Here is a 21,682-nt window from a genome sequence, read left to right on the forward strand (position 1 = left end):
GTAGAATAATAGGGATATAAGCTTTACAAATAAAACATAGTGAATAGATGTTAAAGAGAGTACAATTTCTTTAATTTGCCCCATCAGTCAAAAGATAAAAGTCTTGTGAAGAATACCTAATAAGGTGTTGAAGCTCTCTTTGTATCTCACTATATCTAAGTGCCTTATTCATTCACTGTTACATTATTTAGAGAACAAAATGACAGTCATAGCCATGCATGAACAAAGGGTTGTTCCTGAGGCCAGGATTCTGACTTCCTACTAAGCTACTCACAATGTACTCTCTGAATCCAAAATTTACCTATTGAATCCCTTCAAATAATAGAAATGATAACAGTAAGAAATAATGTATTGGGGTCCATTACTTTGCATCCAGTTGGCTGCATCAAAAGAATGATATTTAAATCAATGGTTTCAATACGGTCACATAAATGCTTTGGTCAGGATAGGTATATGAGAATACAAAGAAAAAACATCTAATATTTTCACTAGTCCCTATATACAGTGCTGGGCAAAAGTAGGCTTACAGTAGTGAATACATGTAACACAATTTATTCTTGTATTAGTAATTTTTTATTATTGTATTTATTACTATTAACCTACTTTTACTCATATCTGTATATAGCAGAAGTGGGATTAGCACAGATGTATTTTTAAAATCAACTTTATTAGAATTGAGGTATAATACACATAAAACAAAAACATACCCATTTGAGGTGTACATTCTGGTGAGTTTTTACAAACACACACACACACATACAACCACTGCCACAATCAAGATACAGAACATTTCTATCTCCCATGTTCCCTCATGCTGCTTTGTAGCCAACATCCCCAAGCATGGTCCCAGGTAAATACTTTCTGCTAGTATTGGTAAGTCGTTTTTGTTCCAGAATTTCACATAAGTGGAATCGTAAATACCTTTTTGTGTGAGACTTCTTTCACTTACCACAATGTTTTTGAAATTCATACATGTTGTTGTGCATGTCAGTAATTTCTTTTTATCTGCTTAGTAACAACAATGATCTGGATATGCCATAATTCTCACATACTAATGGACATAGTTTGGCTACCATGAAAAAAAATTTTTACTGAACTTTAGTGTATAAGTCTTTGTGTGGGCATAAGTTTTCATTTCTCTTGAGTAAATACCTAGGAATGGAATTGCTAGGTGATAGGATAAATACATAAGAACTTTACTAGAAAACATTTAAAAATTTTATAAGAAAATGAGTGCCCACCTATGAACCATGAGGTCATGGTTCGATTCCCGGTCAGGGCACATGCCTGGGTTTTGGGTTCAATCCCCAGTGTGGGGTATGCATGAGGCAGCTGACCAATGATTCTCTCTCATCATTGATGTTTTTATCTCCCCCCGCTTCCTTTCTGAAATCAAGAGATATATATTTTAAAAATAAAGAAAGAAAATGCTAAACCTAAACAAATTTCTTGATCCAGTTTTAACCAGGGTTTTATTATGATCCTGGGACTCATTCCTTCTCCACTTTAAAAATATTTTTTTTTACTCAAACTAGTTGGCACTTCTTTCCCCTAATATTATGAGGTCAAGATACAAATGACTCAATAGCTTTGCAAGATCCAAATGGAAGAAGAGCTCCAACTGATCTGATTCAAGTTGTAGAAATGTCAACACCTGGCACTTGCAGAAAAGTCCTCTGAGACTCTTATCAGGCATTCTTCTTCCCAGCTTTTCTTGGAAGGAAGTGGTCAGCAAAAAGAAGGAATCTGCTAGGGTGATGCATCAGATTTGACTCATTATTCTGCTAAAGGCTCTGGCATATGCACCATGGACCTGGCATGAGTGCATACAGGCAAATAATCTGGGAAAACCAACAATAGGGGAAGGAATCAAGCTTGGTGAGAACCGAATGCACACAGTCCGTCCTCAGTGGGCACACCAGATCCTTGCCCCACTCATGAGCTATGCCCTAGGCCATGCACTGGTCATCAATTCAATTGAACTTCTCTTTCCCTAGTGAGCTAGCAACATATCAATGATCAAGTATAAGAATGTTTTTAAGGGGGAAAAAAAGCTTGCTGTGGCCCAGACTCTGCACTTGTTCATGCATTGAAAGGAGAGGGTTAGGGAGGCCCTAAAAGTCAAACCTTCTGCTAGTGGTCATACCACTCCTCCTATAAAAAGAAAGACATTGGGTACCAAGGAAGGAAGGAAGCCTCTTTGGCAACTACAGGATACATACCAAGCTCAAAAGTGCTCTTGTTTCTTCTGTCATGGACAGAATGTATATGGTGCCATTACTGTCCACTCAGAGAAGTGCACACCTAGAGAATATCATTAATGAGTTATAATATTGTCCACACTGCTTGTAAGGTTATAGAGGAAAGGACTAAGGGGACAGAGTGAAGTCCTGCAGGGCGATGCACAGTAAATGAGACAGCTGAGAGGAACCTATGAGGGTACTGTTCTGCACTATTCCTACATGGAGATGTGGGGCGGGGTCCCCTTCTGGATAGGCCTCACCAAACCGGAGAGCCAACTTCACAGATTGCTGGGAAAACAAGCAGTAACCACTACAAAATGTACTTCAAAGGTCCAAAGGGGTCATCGAGCTTGTTAGAGTCACTCAGTCCTAGACTCTCTACAGGGGTTCCTGGTCACTTTATCTTATCTACTGCAATCACATATTTGTGTTCTCATGCTGACTATGACCTATGAATTTCTTAGAGCCAAGATCACAAATGCCGTTTTCATGGCATCTTCTCTCAGATTAAGGTGGCCTACAGCCTGGTCTGTTAGGGTACTCATTAAATAAAAGTTCCAAAGAAGGAAGGTAACCTGGTAAGTCCCTTGCCTTATACATGCACAGTGCATTCCTTAGTAGGCTGGAGTACTTTCTAATACTGTTCAAAGGAAAAACACGATGGTCAGAGTCATGCTCAACAAAATTCATTTCTAACTCAGAAATGTGTTTCTACTCCCTAGCAGCAGCTGAATCAACACTGTTCACAGACAACAAACTGGATTATGAAAATTGCGTGAAAATGAAGCTCTTTGATGACATTTGCTACTGTCCTACTTAGCATTCCTTCATCATCTTTTACTTACGAACACAGTTCCTCTTGAGATACCCTTTCTTGATCTCTACAGTTGTTACTGCTCAACATAACTACAGTCTCAACAATGTCAAACCATTTCACAGCGACACTGCGTCTCAGGCAATGTTAGGCCATTGCCAACAAGTAGCGAGTAACCTGTGCTGACAACACATTACAGCCCTGCCATAAACAATCAGCGTCTCACTGAAGCAAAATGGAAGTCAAATTAGAGCAGAATATGTAACAACATGCATAGTAAATTGGCAGAGCAGCTTGCTAAACAAAAACGGGGCAGCAATCACACACAAGATGCAGAACAACAACTGTGCCACATTGTCCAAGCTCATGTCGGCCAGGAGTTGGACCAAAGCCTACTTCTGCCAAGAAATCCCTGTGGGGTCTGAGTGGGAAACCTCTGCCCCTCTCCGTGTTTTCAGCCTACCTCAGTTCCTATGCTCTCACTCTGATGAGGATATGGAAAATGATGCCAGATCTTTGGATTCATAGATGATGAGCAGTGACATACACTAAAATAAATAAAGTAGGACAGGTGGGCAGAAGCATGGTGCAGCCACACAACTGCAGGAAAGAGGAAGGTATGACCCATATGTAAGGCCTATGCTTAAGGGAAAGAATGATTTCCAAAGTGAGTCAGTGTTAAGGGGAAAATATGAGTGATCAACAACGAAGGTGGAGAACTACTGTTACAGGGAACACGGAGTAATAGGATTTCTCAGAAGTGCAGGCAGCATTTCATCTGGAAGACCTCCCCCTGAAAGCGCAGGGCCCACATTCTAGGACTAGGTCTGGTAGGGCCAGGGCTAAAAGGAAGACTGAGGTCTTGAAAGGTCACTGGAGAACAATGGAGACCAAGGCAAAGGCCAGACATCTTCTCTCATTACAAGGTCGGGGAGGACTACCCATCACAGTTGGGACACAAACTGTGCTGTGATCCACCCAACAAAAGCAAAGCTGAGGGGCCAGGTGGGCTGACTGGGAAGGTGGCTCTCCTTCCATAGCTCTCCTCCAGATTAGGAGCCAGGGTCAGTGAAGACATGCCTCAGTCCCTACCATGCCTCTGCCTGGTGAACCTGATACTGTGATGGGAAAAGTAATAGCTAAACACACAGGAAGGGAGATAAACAGACTCGCCTGGGAGGAAAACAGGAGACAGACAGGAAACAAATAAAAGCCAAGTTGTCGCTATAAATCCCAGTAAAAAGGTGGACTCAACAAAGGTGGTCGTGCCAACAGATAGCACGAAGACCCAGGACCCTGATGCAGCCCTGACAGACAGCGCTCACATTTCATTCTGAGAATGTCTCTGTGCACAGGCAGACACAGTAGTTTGGTAGGCCCCTGGCAGGCTGGAGGCCATTTTTGGTTTATGGACCATGGAGCGAAATCAATCCTCAACCACTATATCCTGCCCTTCACGACTGGAGCATGAAGGGAGGGGCACCATCCTTGGTGCCTGTATGGCCCTAACTTCTTGCCACACACAACCCTTCAGAAAAGCCGAAGAAGAGAGTCCTAGTTTATTAACCCAACACACTGCAAATCTAATTAAAGTCAAATGCATAATACTCTCTTCAAAATCCAAATGTTCTTTACAGAAACGTCAAGGAGGAAGGGAGCAGAGTGGAATGGCCCCACGAAGGTAATCAGAATTCATCTTCAGGGACTCATTCCCGATTACTCGCAGCTCATTATCAGTGCTCCGTGTAGTGGGAGAATACCTCGAGACGACATCATTAGCATCCTGCACATTCATTATGCCACAAACGGAAACACCATCATAAAGCAGCCCTGGCATTCAGGGGAAAATAAGACCCCAGTCCCCAGTTCCAGTGCACTTAAGTCTATTCGACTCTTAGCACAATGCTATAGAGACTTGGGGGAAGTTGCAGGCTGATTCTGTACATAGCTTAATAATTAATAAAACTGAGCATTACTCCATTTTAGCATATACAATTAAGAGTCCTTAAAACCTTGGAAAATGGTTTATGTTCACCATTTTAGTTTTGACAACACAAGGTAAATGGTGCTTTTGATAAACATGATTTAGTATGTACGACAACAATAATCAAATTAGCCATATAAAAGTTTTGTCTCTTCCCATAAGCCAGCTGAAATGAAGAGCAAAACCTCCCAAAGCAAAACTAATAAAACAATGAAGAGTTGGAAGTTAAATTGTACAGTGGGAGCTTTGAAAGAATATTACCATGAAACTGTCTCTGAAAAAGAAATTTCTTCCCACATCAGCAAAGGTATAAAATACATCTGAGAGAAAGCCTTGCTTGCCAAAGGAGTGTAGATATTTAGGTCATTTATTTGCTGGGCTTTGGTTTGGAATGCAAATGTTAAAAGGAACACCACAAGAAGGAAAATGGAAAAGGGAAAGATAATCTGTTCTGTCATTTAAATTCCTTTTTATGATTAGTCTAACCATTTGTTTTTATAAGGCCAGCAAGGTGGTTTCTGAACCAGAATACCCACTGTATTCAATAGCTGGATTCCTGAAGGCAGGTGAGAGGGATCAGGTTCCACCGAGTCCTGCTCAGCCACCCTCTTTCTGAGTTATGACCAGCAATGCTATGCTATGCTAAGAGGGAAAGGGTCACGACCCTTTCAACCAAAAACATCACAAGCCATTTTTAGGGTTTAACACACACACATGCAGAAACAGTCCTGGAGGCAAAACTATCTGCCCATTTCATTCAACAGAGAAGAACCATTTACTCTTATCTGTGAGAAGACTTAGGTGCATAAGATGTGACAAAGACCACGTATTTGTAGAACTTGTTCTTAAGAAGCTTACAAACTAGTTAAGGAGCTCATACAAGGCAAAAGGCAAGAATAAAGGAAAGCTTTATGGAGGCAGCACCCTTTGAAGCATTTTCCAATGGTGACATTGGAACATGTGAAAACATAAGATACCTGAAATACAGGGAGCAGAAAGTCATCAAAGCAGAGAGGTACTGGGCGCTGGGGAAGAACATTAAGTGATTAAATTTGCTTGTATCAGCAGTTCTCAAACTTGGTCAGGTTACAAAGCACCTGGAATTCATGATGCTCTCTGCAAAACAAGAAGCTATTTGTAGAGCTTTATGGAATAATGAAATATTAATCTCTCTTAAGAAGGAAGAAGAATCTAATCTATGTTTGAAAGCATATGAGCAAAGACTGGAATGAAAGAAATAATTTAAATTACATTAATGATTACACTTTTTATGTTATTGAAAAAACAACACAGTTGGTGGAGTTTTCTTTACAGAGGAGTATTTTGGTTCAGGTTGCACAGGGCCAATGTTTAGCAGGAGCCTGGCTATTTCCAGCCTCCCCATGGGAAATTAGGTACCAAAACTTAATCTTCCACTGAAAACCATTTAAAAACTAAATAAAATTAATTTTAAAATATCCTTCTAATTTTCTATGGCCACGTAATAAGCAATATTCAGGCTAAAAATAAAGCAAAAAGAGAAAAAGAAAAATTTCTAGTTTTTGCCTCAACAATATTTGCCAAACTGGGTTGAACTTCAGCTTTGGTTTCAAGTCCACACAAATCCAGAGGTCAAGAGCCCACCAAAGGTGAGAAATCTAATAGGAGACTTCCAACAGAGCTGGGCGTGAAAAAATACACCTTCAGTATCAGCTGAACTAGAAATAAGCTACCCTACCCCACAAGTAAATTCAATGAAAATTTCCCATTTCAAATATTACTGTTGAGGAAAAAACACTCTTCTGAAAATTCATACTGACGGAAACCATCATATAGATTTAATGTCTTAACTAATATGGAGTGGTCTCAAGCTAAGAATGTAACAAGGTCCCACATTGGTAGTTTTGCTAGAGAAATGAAATCAGATGCCTGAAAAAAGTCACCTGTATCCCAGGTATCAAAGAGTTCTTAGAGAAAGTTCAGGAAAACAAACAATTCAGAATAAAAAAAATCACTAAACGAGCAAGGAAAACAATAGTGTAAGTAAAAGCTAGCAGGTACAATGAACAGATAAATGAATCAATGCTAATGTTTCAGATATTGAAATTTCAGTCACAGATTATAAAATAAGCATGTTTAAGTTTCTAAAAGAAGAATCTTAAAAAGAGTAAATAACTTTGAAAAAGAAAAAAATATATGATTTACTTTATGGATTCCAAAGATAACATAGGGTAGATATGAAAATGGCATTTTCCTAACCGGCAAGGCTCAGTGGTTTAGCATCAACCTATGAACCAGGAGGTCATGGTTCAATTCCTGGTAGGAGCACATGCCCAGGTTGTGGGGTGTGCAGGAGGCAGCCGATCAGTGATTCTGTCTCATCATTGACACTTCTATCTCTCTATCCCTCTCACTTATTCTCTGAAATCAATAAAAATATATAAACAAAATAAAAAATAAACAAAATAAATGTCATTTTGTTATACCAGAAAGTAAGAAAGTACTCCAAATGATAGCAGCACACTATAAGGACACAGGAGTTAGTTTAGATGCATCTACCACTGGCCAAATCTGGAACACTTGCTTAAAATAATTAACTACTAAAATGGTTGAGTACTAAAATAACTAAGTAGAGTAATGAATTCATGATGGCTGGGAAAATGGTTATACATTTATACTGACTAAATAAATCTAAAAGGGGGAAAAAGTAGAGCTCTTGCTTGCATTAGAATACTGAGGACTGGTAAATTAGAAGGGAGTAGTAGAGCTTTAAAAATCATCATTCTTTAGCTATCCTGGTAAAGTCTGAGTCAAGCAACACTCATTAATAAATTATAAACACTGGGGAAAATTCTGGTGAGAAATTCTGAGGATAAATTTTATCGGTATGATCTTAAACTGTCTCCCAGAGATTGCTAACTAGTTCCAGGGTTTAAAAAACAGTAATTATACAGCAAAAAATCTGGACATTACCTTAACTGGATGATCAAAATTAATATCAGCAGTAAGGGACAGATGAATATTGTGGGTCTGAGGATGTGATGACCTGAGAAGGAGCATCACTTATGTAATATTCTAGCCAGGAATTTATAGCCTCAATATAAATGTCAGATAAGTCCCAAAAGATAAACATTTTATTTCAGAACAAGGTGTGGGGGAGGAGAGGAATGCTGTATTTTTTAAAACTGCCATCGTTAAAAGAAAAAAAAGACATAAAAATATTTCAGATTAAAGAAGGCTAAAGAGATATGACAGCTAAATGTAACACGACTGTATTTTGTATTGAGGGGGAAAATGCTACAAAGGAAACTGTTAAATCAACTGGAAATACTGGAGTACAGACATTAATTAAGCAGAAGTATTATACCCATGTTGTATTTACTAAAGTTGATAATTATGCTGAGGTTATGTAAGAGACTATTCCTATTCTTAATAACTATAAACAACATTATTTAGAGTAAAATGTCATAATGTATACAATATGCCCTCTAATAGATCAGGAAATATGTGTCTGAGATAAAATGCAAATTATAAATCAAATAGAATAAAATTATAAAGGTAAATCTAAGTAAAAATCATATAGCTTTATGTAAGATTAAAAAGTTATTCTTGCAATATTTTTTAAGTTTGAAATGATCTCCAAATAAAAAGCTAAATTAAAAAAAGTGTAGAAATAATCAAAATATTAAATCTCAGCAAGCAAGTTTAACAAAAGATTAGATACAAGTTAAAGACCAATCAGAAAACTGGAAAATAAACAAGAGGAATTTTCTGGAATGCCATGAAAACAATATAAGAGTCATGGAAGAGAAAGAAAGAAGGCCTAACAAACATATATTCTTAGTTTCAAAAGAGGAAAGAAGAGAGAGAATGTGGAGTAGGCAATATTTGAATAAAATTCAAATTAACAGTTTTCAAAAACTGATGAGAAATACCAACTCAAAAATGCAACAAGCTAAAAAATTCTAAGCATGATATATAAAAAGAAATTTAAACCTAGCTGCATCACTGTTAAGCCTCAGATCACTAAAAACTAAAAGATTTAAAATCAGCCAGAGAAACTAAAAGGACTTAAAAGACTTAAAAGTAAAAGAACAAATTATACTCAGTAGAGCAACAATTGAAGAATAGCTGAGGTTTCAGCCACAATGGCAGTACAAATGAAGACACTAGAACAGTGGTCGGCAAACTCATTAGTCAACAGAGCCAAATGTCAACAGTACAACGATTGAAATTTCTTTTGAGAGCCAAATTTTTTAAACTTAAACTTCTTCTAACGCCACTTCTTCAAAATAGACTCGCCCAGGCCATGGTATTTGTGGAAGAGCCACACTCAAGGGGCCAAAGAGCTGCATGTGGCTCGCGAGCCACAGTTTGCTGACCGTGGCACTAGAAGGATGTCCTAAGAGCTAAAAGAAAGTTATAAACCAAAAAATTAATGAGTAAAAAAAAAAAAAAATCTTCACAAGTAGAGAAATCTCTAAAATGATACAAAGGATTACATAGAATGAAAATGATCCACGATGGAAGGTGTGAGATGCAAGAAAAAATGAAGAATAAAGATGGAAAAATGTATGGTCAAATCTAAACAAATTATAGCTATATAAAATTATGATGATAATAATAAACAATTATGGTGATAAATGCTGGTTTTCAAAAACAGAAATCTACACTAATAAAAGAGAAATATGCAAATTGACCATACCTCTGCAACACCCACCAGCCAATCAGGAGTGAGTATGCAAATTAACACAACAAAGATGGTGGGTTAACTTGCATACATGTCACAGAGAGAAGACTGAAGGCTCCGGCCCAAGTTAAGACTGAAGACTGAAGACTGAAGAGGCTTTGCTTCTCCGCTGCGGCTGGAGTGAAGGCCTGGGTCCCAGGTGCCAGAGGAAAACTGGTGCCGGCAGCCAGGAGAAGGAAGGCCTATTGCACGAATCTTCGTGCAACAGGCCTCTAGTAAGATATAATATAACAAACAGGAAAGAGGCTGAGGAGATTTCAAGTGTTCCAAATTCCCTATATTAATCAGCATCTTTCTTCTCCTCCTGAATAACTTGAGACTTTGGTAAGTGCCTATAAAATTTATAAAGTAGCCATCAAAATAATTGAAATAATGTACATAATTTATAAAATAATTTAGAAAATTAAAGGGAAAAATAACTCAAAGTAAGAAAAGGGAGGAGAAAGAAATATAGAAAAGGCAGAAATAGAAAGCATAAAATAAGTCTACTTATTTTAAAGCATAAAATAAGTGCATTAGTAAATTACAATGAATGTAAATACACTAAAACCTCCAAGTTACAAGATAAAGTTTACTTCATCAGATTGGCTTAAAAAATCAAGTTACGAGTGCCTGTAGAGACGCCTGAAATGTAAGAAAAGTCACAAGTAAAATGATACTTTTAAAAAATCAGGGAACCAGGAACTACAAGTATGCTACTGTAGCTGTAATAAAATCAGGCTAAGTAAAGTTTAAAGCAAAAAATAAAAAATAAAAAAAATCTATATATCTAAAAGGTCATTAGAATAATAAATTATTCCTCAGGAGGATCTAACAAATCTAAAAATACCAGCAATGTTACATAACCTTGAGAAAAGAAATACACATTTATAGCAAAATTTGAGAGCACTATAATGCACAATCATACTTTAATATACCCCTCTCAATAATTAATATAAAAAATAAGTATTAGTAAATATGGTCTCAACAGCAAAATTGAATGCTTGATTTAGCTCTGGCTGGTGTGGCTCAGTTGGTTAAGCATCAGCCCATGAACCAAGAGGTTGCTGGTTCGAATCCTGGTCAGGGCACATGCTGGAGCTAGGGCTCAATCCTCAGTGGGGGGCATGCAGGAAGCAGCCAATTGATGTTTCTCTCTCACCAATGTTTCTACCTCTCTCAAATAAAAAAACATATATTTTTTAAAGTGAAAGAAAATGCTTGATTTACTGTACAAAGAAATAACACTAAATTCAACAACTGCAATTTTCAAAGTCTATAGATTACTTTGGACAACTAACAACATAATGAACCATCAAGTAAGTCTCAACAAATTATAAAAGTAAATAATTAAACCAAAAGAAGTTGGGAAAAAGAAATAATAAAGTTATGAGCAAAAACTAAAATTAAAAAACACACAAAGAAGCATATAAACAATGAAGAAATAGACAAAGCTATAAAAAGTTGGTTCTTTGAAAAAGCTAAAAATACTGATAAATTTTCAGCAAGAAAAGACAAACAACAAAAAATAGCACAAATAAACAACTGACAGGAAATGAGGACAATTAATTACAAAGTAGCAGATGTTATAAAAGGAACAGAAGGTATTTAAACTATTTAATAAATTTAAAAGCTTCAATGAAATAGACATGTTACTGGAAATATAGAACAAAAACTTGATACAAGAAGGAATAAAATATCTGAATGGTATTGAAATGAGAGAGAAAAAAAAAATTTTTAATCTTCCCATAAAGAAATTCTAGTCTCAGATGGTTTAAACCCAGAGTTGACCATAGGCCAAATCTGGCCTAATGCCAGTTTTGTAAATAAAGTTTTATTGTAACACAACAACATATGCATTATCTATGGCTGCCGTCGCAATACAATGAGAGAAGGACCTGCACAGAGATCATGTGGTTCACAGAGTCTAAAATGTTTACTCTCTAATCCTGTATAGAAAAAAGTTTGACCCTTGGTTTAAAGAATTCCACCAAATGTCAAAGGCAGAAATAAATCCACTATGCAACTCATTTTATTAGGTTAATACCAACCCTCACAAAGACAGTTTGAGAAAAGGAAAATTGTATTCATCAAGTTAGATGAATTAAGAAAAACTAAATAAAAGTCAGAAAACTGAATACAGCATTGTGTGAAAAATATAACACATCATTATTAATTTTGGTTTCACTGAGGAATTACAGATGATTTAATAATGGAAAATCAATTATTGTATTTTATCACACTAACAAATTAGAGGAAAATAGTATCATTTCAAGAAAAATTGTATCATTTCAAAAGATACAGAAAGTAATAAAATTCAACAGTTATTCATGACTAAAATTAAATCATAGCAAACTAGAATTAGAAGGGCACTTCCTTAATCTGACAAAGGCTACCTAAAAACAAAACAAAACAAAACAACTTATATCTTAATTCTTGGGAAATATTCAAAGTGCTTAATGTCTTGGTAACTGGGTAAACCAAGAAGAAATAAAAGCAAAAGTTTAGAAAAGAAACAAAACTGTCATACACACACACACACACACACACACACACACACACACACACTACATATATATCAATATATATATACTAGAAGCCTGATGCACAAAGATTTGTGCTAGAATGGGCTTTCCTTTCCCTGGCTGCCAGCACTGCCTTTCCACTCCGGGCCAGCCCCTTTCCCCTCAGGCCCCGGAGCCACCTCTTTCTGCTCCAGCCCCACCTTCCCACACTACCCAGAGGCCCTGAGAGATGGGGGTGGGGCAGAACGCCTGCGTCCCACCCCTGTCACTCAGCGCCTGTGTATGCAAATTAACCGCCATCTTTGTTGGGTTAATTGCATATCACTCCTGATTGGCTGGTGGTGTAGCAGAGGTATGGTCAATTTACATGTTTGTCTATTATTAGGTAAGATGAATATGTATGAATGATATGACTGCATACACAGAAAATCAGATGAAGTTGAGAAAAAACTTACTAGAATTAATAAGTTTGGCATGGTTACTAGATTCAAATTCAATACACAAAAATCAAATACATTTTTATAAGCCAGCAGTAAATTTCAGGACAAGTAATTTTTTACTGTGGTAAAATTCAACATTTAACCATTAAGCGTGCAGTTCAATGGCATTAAGTATACTTGATAATGTTGTGAGCTATCGCTACCATCCATTTCCAGAACACACACACACACACACACACACACACACACACACACACACCAGGAGATTCTACTTTATCCCTATCCCATTGACAAAACTTGAAAAATCTAACACTTATGAATATTGATAAGAATGTGAAACAACTGCATAATGTTTACACTGATAGTGAGAGTATCAATTGGTACAGTTACCAGCAAAACCAAAATCATTGTTTAGTGATACGAAGATAACCTGTAAAGAATGTTTATTGCTAGCAATTCATTGTAAATGTTCAAATAGCAATTCATGTACTCTGTCAAAGAAGTGGACTGGTGGCTTTAAAATTATTGTCAGTTTCCATCATGTCTCCTTAATGACAGGCTAGTGCAGTGGTAGGCAAACTCATTAGTCTACAGAGCCAAATATCAACAGTATAACGACTGAAATTTCTTTTGAGAGCCAAATTTTTTAAACATAAACTTCTAACGCCACTTCTTCAAAATAGACTAGCCAGGCCGTGGTATTTTGTGGAAGAGCCACACTCAAGGGGCCAAAGAGCCGCATGCGGCTCGCGAGCCACTGTTTGCCGACCACGGGGCTAGTGTATTACATTATTAACAGCAACTTAACATATTCCTCAAAAGATTTAGGGTTAAATACTACCTTGAAAAAGTTACTATGTCAAGAGTTTTTGGAACTGTGATCCTTCTAGGTTGTTTATGTTTATTTTTAACAGCTAAGCTTGAAGTTTCTGAATAGGTCGAGGAAAAAGGATCAAAACACCACTCCTTTTCATTGAAAACTGACCACTCTTTATATGATTCTAGTGATCATGAATACAGAAAGAATCATTTTAGAATGGAAAAGCCATATGCACATCAATTGCATTAAGCAGTGCCAGTGTTGACATGACATTGGTTCCTGCTGCCCCTTAGTTATTCATAGGACTGTTAAAAATATGGCTTTTGAGAGATGAGAAGCTCAAAGCCTAAATGAGCATTTTGACCACTGAATCCTTCAAAATGATTCCTGTGTGATGCTATAGCACAAAAGAACATTCTCTTTAATACAAGAGAATATGGCTTGGCTGCTGGACTTCATATAAGGGTTCATGTTTAAAGGTAGTTTACACATCCTGAATGGCATTACCCAACTCCACAAGGGCCTCTCTAACTTAACTTTTAAAACAATTTGAGTTTAACAAAGACTTCTTAATAATACGAATGTAGTCCTAACTGGTTTGGCTCAATGGATAGAGCATCAGCCTGTGGACTGAAGGGTCCCAGGTTCGATTCTGGTCAAGGGCATGTACCTTGGTTGCGGGCACATTCCCAGTAGGGAGTGTGCAGGAGGCAGCTGATCAATGTTTCTCTCTCATCGATGTTTCTAACTCTCTATCCCTCTCCCTTTCTCTCTGTAAAAAATCAATAAAATATATTAAAAAAATAATACAAATGTAGGCTTATGTTATTAGGTAGATAAAACATCTAGAATAATATTTACGGTATGATCTTTCTGTATTATGAGCACTACTGTGTAAGGAAATATAGGAAGATCAGGAGGTAATACATGAAAATGTTACTTGTGGAAAATGAAGGAACAATAGATAGCGTTATGTTCTTTTTTATTTTAATCATTTATATTTAACAGATCATTGCTATATATATATAGATAGATATATCTATATCTATCTATCTAACTTAATTTCAGAGAGGAAGTGAGAGGGAGAAAGAAATAGAAACATCAATGATGAGAGAGAATCGCCCCCCCCCCACCCCCACCATGGGGATCAAGGCTGCAACCCTGGCATGTGCCCTGACCAGGAATCAAACCATGACCTCCTAGTTCATAGGTCAACGCTCAACCACTGAGCCACACCGGCTGGGCCAGATCATTGCTTTTAACACAAAAAATACAATGGAAAAAAACTGTACTATTCAAGTGGATTTCAGACTAAAACTATATTAGTTCCTGGTTCCCTGCACACCGTGTGTGCGCTCTGCTGATGGAACAGAGACTGAAATTCCTTAATGGATTTTCTCCTCTTTCAATCCCTTCAACGGTCCAGACTGACAGACCATTCAGAGCTCTGTTGAGTGCCCAGTGGGTGAGCAGCCTACCGGCCAGCTGTGCTCAGCCCTGTCCGTCTATGTTCTTTCTACTCTTCTGTGTTTCCCAACTCTTCTACAATGAGCCCGTAGGGTGATGGACCCATTATAGAAAATAAAAATGTTAAATAATGATAAGTAATGTATACAAAAATAACTAACATAGCACCTAACACATAGTAGGAGCACAACAGAGGGTTGGGGAAAAGCAGGTTTACAACTGTGAGTATGCAAAGCACAGTTTATTCTTGTATTATTATTTATTAATTATTGTATTATTTTAACTGTTATCCATATGAATAACTATAAACCTACTTTTGCCCTTCCCTATAATGCTAATACTCTTACTATTATTATCTACATAAAAGGTAAGGATAGGCCCAGTCTAATTACTTGAAAGTCAACTGAAGCTCATCAACTCATAACAAGCTTGGTTACAAATCAAATGTATTAAATGAGTCAATGCTGTTAAGAGTAGACATGTTGAGTGGAAAAGATTTGTAGCATTACCCTTTTGTTGACGATGTGTGAATCAAAAGGGAGGCAATGTCTCTAGAAGACCATACTCATCGTTTTCGAGTTATCTTAAAAATGAAATGTGCCATGTGTCACTGCTTTGGGACAAGTTATAACACAGTTGGGAGGAACAGCATATTTATCTTTTAGAGCTGAATCACCACTTTCACCAGAGAAGTTGAGCCTAGATAAGACCCTGTGATGTGGTGCATAATAAAGAGCTCTAGGAGGGTGTGCCTGTAAGATTAAATGTCTTAACAGTTATCATGTACTGAACTAATGAAGAAACCCAGAAATCCTGGGCCCCCAAGTAAGATTTCCAAACCTATTTTTAAGCTGAATTACCTCTAGTGCCTGATCAACCTTCAGACAAACACAGAACAGCATATAAATCACTGTTTATATCCATTTCTGTGTTTTCTAAATGTATTTATATACACTAACACACACTCCCCCTCCCCCTTCTTAAGGAGAACTGATTATGGAAGCCTGGCTAGAGGCTCTCATTTTGTAAAAGACGCCAACATAGTTGTTTTCAAGTAAAAAAAAAAAAAAAAAAAGGTGCACTTTTGTACTCAGAGACCTCTTATTTTAATTTATGCAAAGCTTAAAACATTTTGTTAGGCCTGAGTGAGACCATCTGTGCAAGAAATAAAGGATGCCTAAGGGTAAAATAGGCAAGAATAGTAATGCTGAATGTGTGGAAGGCGGTAGGCAGCCTAAGGGTTTTGCAACTACTGCTGTGACCTTTACTACTTTAGAGAAGAAACAAGGGTAATTTCCATATATTGGTCCTCTAGAAAAAGCTGGCATTTCTCCCCTCTTGCTCTTTCTTTTTTCCTCATTCCTTAATAATAACAAGTTGGCAAAGCAGACCCTACATAGAGAACAGAACTATAACCAGTTTTGAGAATCATGCTTTAACACATACACACACACACACACATACACACACACACACACACACACAGGAACATGGTTTAAAGAGAGATCAAGCAAATGAGGGGATGAAAAATTAGGATGAATGAGATTAATTCAGAAAGGACATGAGAACTGTCTCACAGTTTTCATGTAGAAAGAAGGAATAAAGAAATGGACTGAGCCTAAAACTGATGTCAGGCACTTCGCAAAAAATATTCATATTCAATTTTATGTAATTGTTTAATGATATTTAATGTGGAAATGTTACCTGATTTGTATAACACACTAAGTAAAATATAGACCAATAGAGCCCTTGCCACAGTTGGACATCATCCTGTGCACAGAAAGGTTGCTGGTTCAATTCTAGGTCAGGGCTTTTGGCTGAATCCCCAATAGAGGGTATGCAGGAGGCAGCCGATCTATGCTTCGCTCTCGCATTGATGTTTCTCCTCTCTCCCTCTCCCTTCCTCTCTCTAAGAAAAAAAAAATAATAAAAATATAGCCAAAACCGGTTTGGCTCAGTGGATAGAGCGTCGACCTGCGGACTGGAAGGTCCCAGGTTCGATTCCGGTCAAGGGCATGTACCTTGGTTGCGGGCACATCCCCAGTGGGGGGTGTGCAGGAGGCAGCTGATCGATGTTTCTCTCTCATCGATGTTTCTAACTATCTATCTCTCTCCCTTCCTCTCTGTAAAATATCAATAAAATATATTTTTTTTAAAAAATATATATATATATATATATTTTAAAAGACCAATAGAAAAAAAGGAGAGAAAAGGGGAAGTAGGTAGAAATGAAAGTGGAGGCAAGAGATCATCAAAGGTACCATGAATGACCTCTGAAGATAAGAGACTGGCAGTTCCTGGCAAGATCTAGTATCACCTGGACAACCACTCGTCTTGGGCCCTGTTTGGGAGAGTGGGTCAGATGTTTCACGTTCTTTCCAACCACACAATCAGCTCTATGAATGTATGGAGGTTTGCAGGTGGGTGAGACAGCATCAATGCCACCTGTGGTGAAGATCTGGCATCTGTGTCTGCTCACTATAACCAAGATACTTTCTGCAACCACACTGTACTTACACTGTGTCTGCCAAGATGTCCCTCCTTAATGCCAGCCTGGGAAGAGGAGGAGCATCTGGACCAAGGTCCCTAAAGAATAAGGGGCATACCATTCCCAAACTGAACAAGCTATTTTGACCACAAGAAAACAGGATTAGCTCCAGCAGGCTTCCTTCAGCTTCCGCTAAATGTCCTGAAGGAGCATTTCCTCCACACCAGCGGCTCTGGCAGCTGAAGGCCCTCGGGCACTGGTTTAATGCAGGTGTGTTAGCAAAGCCTTTCTCTGTAAATCAAAGCTTTTTTCAGAGAGAGCAACATTACTCTTTAAAATGATGGCTTTCTTTCTACAACTCAAAATTAACATTACAAAGGCCTGACCTTATGTGCATTAAGTATTCCCCAAAGAAGCACAAGAATATTTTGTGAGTTGGTTCATATTGCATTTCTTGCTTTTGATTACCTTTGGGACTTATTAAGGAATCCATGCTTTCCCCCCACCCATTTTTCTTACAAGGGTTGGGGATGAAGGAATGGAGAGAGAACTCAAACCAAGGGTGTAATAGTCACATCAAAGCCAAAAATACTTTTATTTACCAAAATAAATGTTTAAAAAAACTTCAAAAAGTAATAAGCACTTTTATCTAGAGGATATAGTTTACGAACATTTGTATATAGCTACAGCGTATGGCTAAAAATAAGATCTTTTATATTGAACTTTTTAGGGCATTGAATTAACTTTAAAACAAAGGCATGTATAGTGTTAAAGCACTAGATGTTCTAAAAATGAAAATGATTCCTGTTATTTTTCCCATTATGCACCTGATTCCATTCCTGTTGTCTAGAATTTTATGTACAAATCAAATGGATAAGGAAAGTATGTACTAGGGGGACCCAAGCTTATAAATATATCATTTGAGATAGGAGAATCTATGGCTCATTTCAGAATTCAGGACCATGAATATGCATGGTAATCGAGGTCCAAAGGAGGTCAAAAATCCTGGCTGGAAAGGCTTCCGCCAATTACCTACACTTCATACTTACACAATGCCAATGACATTGTGAATTCTCCAATGCCATGGGCCTGGGGGTCATTGTTAAATATTTCCAGAGAGCAAGGACTTAACCTTGGATTCAGACCACCTCACTACTGTTCTTCAAAACCCAAAGTGGACATAATCCTCAGGTTTCTTTCTCCTGAGGATAAGCTTTGACTTACTTCACAGTTACAAGTGAAAGGTAATTTCCCCCCCCATTGACTTTTTAGAGAGAGTGGAAAGGGAGGGAGGGTGAGAGAGACAGAGAAACATCTATGTGAGAGAGACACGTCTATTGGTTGCCTCCTGCACGCGCCCAAACTGGGGCTAGGGATCGAATCTGCAACCCAGATATGTGCCCTTGACCAGGAATTAAACCCGTGACCCTTAGTTGCTGGGGTGGACACTTAACCACTCAGCAACATCAGCCAGGGACTGACTGAAAGGTAATTTAAATGGAAATCCATTTTACTGAAATTCTTGATTTTCTATAATAAACATTATGTAGACTTATCCAAAAAGAAGAAAATGAATCACCCATAATCCCATGAGTTAAAGGTAGCCCCTGTGAATGTTGTGATGTCTGTCTTTCCAGTGTTTTTGATGTTTATTTTCTCAAATTAAGTTACCGTGTTCTGCATCTGTTATAAAACCAGGGGTTCATATGTTCAATACCAAAAATGCAAGCAAGTCTTGAGAAGATAAACCATGTATAGGCTAGTGATAACACAAGGAGCCAAAACTAGTATCAAGAAGGATAGTTTCTGGAATGACGTAAGTCACACAGAAAGGGGGGAGGCAGAGCACAGTGAGACCCTCTAGGTTTTGTTCTGTATTTAATTCACTCCTTCTGCTGCCAAGATTGTAAGTGCACTGCCTCCATTTATCATCTATCTAGCGCCTTCCACATGCCAAGCACATTACAAAATTCTCATGAAAACCACATGACATAAGTATTATTAAGCACTATTTTATAATAAAGGAAACTCAGACTCATAAAGTTGAAAAACTTTCTCAGAGTTGAAGGGTGGTTCAGGGGATATTCACAACCAGATGTGTCTGACATCAAAGTCATTGCTACTAGTTAAAAGGCTACATCAATAACACCCAGGGCTCTGGAAGATGCATCCTAGTGAACCCAGCTGTGTCGCATTAAGTCTCCTCCTCTGGTCCAGAGCCTACACTCCTTGCTACTGTGGCTGGGAAATTCTGGCTGCTAGGAATATCAGGGTCACTCCAGCCAGCCCAGGAAGCCTCTAGAACTATACCAGTCCCTAGTCATCTCCATGTTCTACACTCACAGCTCTGATTCTACTGGGCAGTGAGTCACAAATCCCCTGCCCGACGATCCGTCTCACCACTATTTAAACCACAGCACCACTTACATTCATGTGTTTATGCTGTACACTCATAGTGTGCAAATGCAGACAGGAGAGGGAGGGCCTCGACCGTCTCAGTATCTCCCACATTCTTGGGTACACTGCCTCACAGACACTAGATGCTCAATAAACACAATTAATTTTTCAGAACTCTCAGACTGGTATGGTTCATGAATGAACCTTTCCATCCGCTCCTAAAAATTAGCTCTTAGGACAGGTTCTACATAAACGTATATGGCAGGGAAAAGAAAAGAGGTAAGAAGGCATTAAAATTATTATTCTTGGTTTCCTAAACTATAGAAGAGAACTAAACAATCATCTTCTCAAAAGACAAATTGATGAACCAAAGTAGGTCCTGAGGCTGCCAAGGAGAGCAGTTAGGGAGACCTGGTGGTACTCGGGGGCTGGAAGAGGCACTGGAGAGGGAGAGAGGAAGGGAGGCAGGGAGTTTGTGGGAAATTGAGGGGAGGGTGATGACTAAGGAGATTCTGAAAATTTGGACAAAGGACACCAGATAGTATCTGGACAAGGAAACATCAGGAATCTCTATCATATGGGTAACTGCCTCCCTCCTGCCAAGTTACCTCAACACCAACATGAGCTCTCCATCTGAAAGCAAATACTTAATTAGGAGTTTATACTAAATGATACATGGACAGCTGTGGCATGTTACTATCTGATCAGGCCTAAACCACACAAATTTGCAGGCGTGCACACACACACACACACACACACACCTACACCTGCATTGCTCTGATGACATATGCTTGCACACCTTGTTTCTCTGCAGCTTAGAAAGTGGTAGAAATAAGGAAGAACTGTGAGAAAAAAACTGGGTAGAGGAGGATGACAATTTGTGTTTATGAATGATATTCAACACATCTTAGCATTCTCATAATTTTAAACAACAACAAAAACCAAGGAGGGAGGCGCTGTCTACTGACAGGGAGAAAACATAAATATAACACAGATTCTGTGGTGCTGAGGAAAACCCACTGAAAGCCTCCTGCTGATTGGATGGGAAGAAGGCTGGCGAGATCTAAGAGCACCTTAAAGTTAGGCAGAGGTCCTGAGAGGCTGAGAGAGGAAAGGAAGTAAGTGGGGAGGAAGGAGTAGTCCAAGAACCCAAGATAGCAGCCGCACTGCAGATGGACAGGGCACCACAGGAAAGGCAGCCGTAGCGTCAGCCCATTGGAAAGTCCTTGCCAACAAGGCAAAGGTGGGCAGCGCTAACACTCCTCTGCTCCCTGGGCCTGCTGGAGACATATAATGAAACACAGTCCCGTTGGGGTGGCCCCTGGGTAACGTTTTCACTTCTCCATTCCATTTTCAGTGTAGGTCGAGATTTTTAAGAAGACAGCAAGCAGCACTCCAGTCCCAGGTGACAAGATTTGCTCAGATTTAGTCTTTGAATGTTGCAAATTAAATTCCCTCATCAGGCCTCTAATCACTCTTACCAGATGGGGCTTGCGCTCAATTTTGGATCCACAGGAAATTTAATGGTTATTGTTTCTGTTTAAATAGGAGATTATTGCATTTTAATAAGTTCTCTTTGGGACTTGCAGCAACAATAGAGCACTATGAATTACTGTAGATAGCTGTTACTGCATGCTGGGGAAAAATCAAGTTACTAAGTGTGACAAGTTGCTTTTTCTTCCCTTCCAGCAATCGCTCCGAGTGTATTTACCACCAAATTAAGTATGTGCCGAGGGGATAATATTTTTATCCTGCTGAGGGGGAGAAGGAGCTTGTCTGTGGATTTTCATTAAAAT

At 38.4% G+C, this 21,682-nt stretch overlaps 1 protein-coding gene across 2 annotated transcripts in view; it reads right to left on the bottom strand.

The window, feature by feature from the left end:
• AUTS2 (activator of transcription and developmental regulator AUTS2) overlaps positions 1-21,682 on the bottom strand; it is a 1,178,049-nt gene that overhangs the window by 474,245 nt on the left and 682,122 nt on the right. The gene's annotated exons all lie outside the window — the stretch shown is intronic.

Source organism: Plecotus auritus (genome assembly GCF_963455305.1).
Source record: "Plecotus auritus genome assembly, chromosome: 7".
NCBI classification, from domain to species: Eukaryota; Metazoa; Chordata; class Mammalia; order Chiroptera; family Vespertilionidae; genus Plecotus; species Plecotus auritus.